Consider the following 4,538-nt stretch of genomic DNA (forward strand, 5'->3'; position numbering starts at 1 on the left):
GGTTCTATAAGGCCATCTCACTGTTTAACTAAGGAAGATACACATGGAGCAAGGGGAATTCTCAATAAACCAGTGATAAGGAATTTAGCAAGGAAAAAATCAAGCCGCCCAAAGGCACCAGGAAAGACAGACGCTCTCAGAGGATGATTGGGCCTGTATTCACTGCCTCCTGCTGACAGGTTTGCCTTGAGTTAATTAAAGAGTCAAATTTGACTGTCATCCCAGTATCTGGTGAAGGGGCAAGCTGTTCATAAAACACCTTGCATTTGCATAATAATTTTATACTTTTCCAAGTACTTTATCATCTATTAGCTCATGTGAACTTCATGTCAACCCTACAAAGTAGGCAGAGCAAGAACTGCTGGGGAGGCCGTAGAGCATACAGGAGCTGCCAGGCTGCCTGCGTTCCATCCTCAGTCCTGCCTCCTCCCAGCTGGCAACCTTGGGCAAGGGGTCAACCTCTCTGTGCTTCTTCTTTCTCCTCTATGAAATGGGTACAACACAATGTCTGCATCGTTGCTTTGTTGTAAGAAATAAGTGAGTTGGTATGTGTGAACAGCTGTCAACTCTGGTATATGGTAGTCAGCCCTACTTCAGATGTACCTGGGTTTAGCAGGATGCTAGACCTCCAAGTGGACACAAAGAGAGTAATGCACCAGGAGTGCTCTGTGGGCTGCAAAGGGCTTCACACCAGGAGAAACAGCATCATTTCTCTGCCCTCCCAAGAAGAATGGGTCTGCTGTGGACATGCTGGCCAGATCCTGTTCTCAGACATTCTGCTCAGGACAAGCATGTTTTGGAGCCACACCAGGAAGCAAGTCATCAGCTGTGCTTTCCCCAAAAGCCTCTGCATCACCCCCCTCCTGCCAGGACCAGCCCAGCCCACAGTGAAAGAGCGTGGAGCAGAAGCTCACAGATGACATCTGCCCAGAGCTGGTGGGGTATCTCTACAGCCCCCAGAAACATGCTGGATCCCTGCAAATGTTCTGAGAAGCAGGCCCATCAGCCCAGTCCTTCCTGACAGCTAAAATTTCCCCAGCCCCAGAGCATGTCACAGCCCGTCAGGGACCAGTTTGATGTGCACAGTCCAGGTTGAGGCATGGGGTTGGTATGAAACAAGACAGCAGCAGTGACACCCAGAGCTTCCTCTGAGGCACGAGCCAGGGCTCCTGGCAGGGGGCGGGGGGAGGAGCAGTTCAGGCTGGACCCTGTGTAAGTTGTCATAAGTCCCTGTCACATTACTTTTTCCAAAAAGACACTGATAGGGAAATGGTGCGCAAACTGGCAATGTCGAATTTTAACCAAACTGTCAAGGGCACACGCACAGATAGCCTTCCAGGAAGGCAGTGGACTGCACCTCTGTGCTCTTGTGCAGAACCCCATGGGGACAGAGGACAAGGTGGAATGGCTCTGAGCCCCCTCCCTCTTCCCCCAGCAATGGAGCTGGTACCTGTTCAGCGTGCTGAGCTCCACATCAGGATCCACTGGGAAATGAGGTTCTGCAGCTACAAGCATGGACATCTGCAAATAAAACTGTGAGGCTCCAACACGACCCGCACTGGCAGTGTCCTGCCCAAGAGGGCCCAGCTTGGAAGAACATGTCACCTCCCGGACACTACTAGGATGCCCGTGGTTTTGTTGTTATTGTTACTTTACCACCGAGTTCTTGTGCAGTAAGCACACTGGACTAGCTACCAGAAAGACTAAAGGTTTTAGACCCAGTCTTTTAAGCCCTTGTAAGGTCCAGCAGGTAGCTGTGGAGGGGCAGATGGACAAGAACTGACACTGCAGCAGCAGGGGCTGACTGCCAGGGATGTGGGCCAGGCCCTGTGCACTGTAAGTGCCCAGAGGAGAGAGGGACGGAGGGCTGGGTGACCCTCAGGCTTCCCAGAGGCAGTGGGGCTGGAGCAGAGCCTGCCAGACAGGAAGGCATTAGGAAAGCAGAGAATTGAGTGGAAAGGGGATGGGGGGAGCATGGTGTCTAGGACGGAAGGTGAGGCCAAGATGATCAAGTGTCTGGGGAGCAATGTGCAGATGAACTGGGAGCAGAGGGCTCTGTGTGGGAGTGTGGAGGTGGGGGAGGACAGGGGAGAATCGTTTTCAGTCTAGGGCTCGCTTTGGCAGCACACACACTGAAATTGGAACCATACTGAGAAGATTAGCATGGCCCCTGAGCAAGGATGACACATGCGCATCGTGAAGCGGTCCATAGTTCTGAGATACCACCTCGCACCTGTCAGAAGGGCTGTCATCAGGAAATCAACAAGCGCTGGCAAGGATGTGGAGAATGGGGAACCTTGTGCACTGTTGGCGGAAACACAGACTGGTGCAGCCCCTGTGGATGCCTGCAGTTTCCTCAAAACACTAGACATGGAACTGCCTTATTACCCCACTTTTGGGAATGTATCCAAAGAATCCCAGCCAGAAAGAATATATGCACCCCTCTGTTCATAGCAGCACTATTTACAGTAGCCAAGATCTGAAAGCAGCCCAAGTGTCCGTGCATAGGTGAGTGGATAAAAATGCTGTGGTACATTTATACGATGGAGTACTACTCGGCTGTACAAAAGAAGGAAATCTTACCCTTTGTGACAGAATGGATGGACCTGCAGAGTATTATGCTAAGTGAAATAAGCCAGTCAGAGAAAGACAAATATCATATAATCTCACTCATATGTGGAATCTAATGAACAAAATAAACTGACCAACAAAATAGAAAGAGACAGACACATGGACACACGGAACAGACTGACAGCTGTCAGAGGGGAGGGGGTTGGGAGACTAGATGAAAGAAGGTGCCGGGAGTAGCCAAAGATCGTCTATGCGTCACTCATGGACACAGACAGCAGTGTGGTGACGGCCAGAGGGAAGGGGATACGGGGAGTAGGTGGAGGGGGCAGAGGGGGGAATAGGGGTGGAAAGAGACTTTGGGGCAGTGGGCACACGATGCAGTGTGCAGATGATGTTTTTCTGCGTTGTACACTTGAAACCTGTATGATTTTGTGAACCAATGTCACCCCAATAAATCCAATAAAAATTGATAATAATTTAAAATAACAAAATACACAGAAACTGTTGGTGATATCTTATCTACAGGCCCGTCATGAGTATTAATTGAAATAATATGCATATGCATTAGAGTGGAGCTATTATTTAGTCTATCTTCCCACTGCTCCAAGTACAGAGCAACCATACTCTAAATAGCCATTTGAATTTCATAGATAATAAAAGTCAGTCTCCTATTTTAAAAAAAGACTCATTTTCAGTCTATTCAGGGATTCAGGTGGCCAAAGGGAACCCAAACGCATGAAAGCAGGACAGCTGTGACCTGAATGAGTGACAGAGGTTGGTTTGCATTATTCCTAAACTCCTTACCGACGTCCACCTGGGTGGAGAGAAGTGAAGGGTGTCTGGGAATGGGAGAGAGAAATGATTGGACTGAGAGTGAGCTCTGGTAGCAGGTGCCTCACTGATAACAAAGGTCTATCTGTCACTTTCCATCCTCCAGTCCCCACCCATGGACACAGCCTGAGGCGGAAACGGGAGGCAGACCTGAGAGCAGAGGAGAACAGATGGGGGTGTGGGCTGGGCCACCCACCTCCCCAGGAGAACACAGACAGAGCAGAAGGAGGGAGAGGGGCCCCCCAGGCTCTGAGTCAGGAGCCCCCTGCCCGTACCCTGACATGGGCCCTCAGAGGTGGTGGCCCTGCCAGTTGGGTGCACTCATGGAGAACAACAACCCAGTCAAACCATCAGCGAACTGCCCAGTCAAGCAGTGAATTTCCTCGGCTCACTTTTGGAGCCTGAGTCACGGAGACACTGGTCACTGGCAGAAACACTGGAAGACACCCACAGAGACCACACACGTTACCCAGACACAAAGCCTTCATGCCTGGTGAGAGCTCCGCCTTTCCTCTACTCACCCTGACCCCGGTCACTTGAACAGACCCACCCTGAGGCCCGGGCACAGTGCTAGAGGACGCCCACTGCCTGCCCCAGGCCTCGCACACACGGAGGCCCTCCCGGGCTGACCCACAGCCGGGCGACCTCGGTAAAGGTGAGGGTAGGGGTAAAATACAGATACCAGTTCAGCGAGAACTGTGGATAGACAACAAGTAATTTGGGGTATGTCTTAAATATTGCATGAGATATGCTTATACTACACATAGTATTCACTGCTTAACTGAAATTCAGTCAGCGGGGAATATTGTGTTTTTATTTGCTAAATCTGGCAACCCTAGTAGCACGAGAGGAGGTGAGGGGATGGCAGTGGGGAGTGAAGAGGAGGGAGAAGTGGGCAGGCCATAGTTCCCTTCGTGAATGTGAACAACCAACTCAGTCAAGCACTTCTGTTAGTTTCCGAAACATCAAGGAGGCAGAGCCAGGTGAGGGCCTGGGGGCATCCTCCCCACCCACGCACACCTCTTCCCAGGTTGATTCAGTGGGGCCCTGCCCTGGGGCAGGAGCTGCCACAAAGGGTGATAATGCAGTGGCCCCAGGGACCTCACCGTGCTGTATGTATTTGGATACAGACCATA

At 51.1% G+C, this 4,538-nt stretch overlaps 1 non-coding gene across 1 annotated transcript; it reads left to right on the top strand.

Annotated features, from left to right (window-relative positions):
* Nucleotides 1-2,108: 2,108 nt before the first annotated feature.
* Nucleotides 2,109-2,216, top strand: LOC112305278 (U6 spliceosomal RNA). Its single transcript, XR_002974807.1, has one exon. It is a non-coding gene; the product is annotated as a U6 spliceosomal RNA (small nuclear RNA).
* The last annotated feature ends 2,322 nt before the right edge of the window (nucleotides 2,217-4,538 follow it).

This window comes from Desmodus rotundus, chromosome 9 (genome assembly GCF_022682495.2).
Source record: "Desmodus rotundus isolate HL8 chromosome 9, HLdesRot8A.1, whole genome shotgun sequence".
Classification (NCBI taxonomy): Eukaryota; Metazoa; Chordata; class Mammalia; order Chiroptera; family Phyllostomidae; genus Desmodus; species Desmodus rotundus.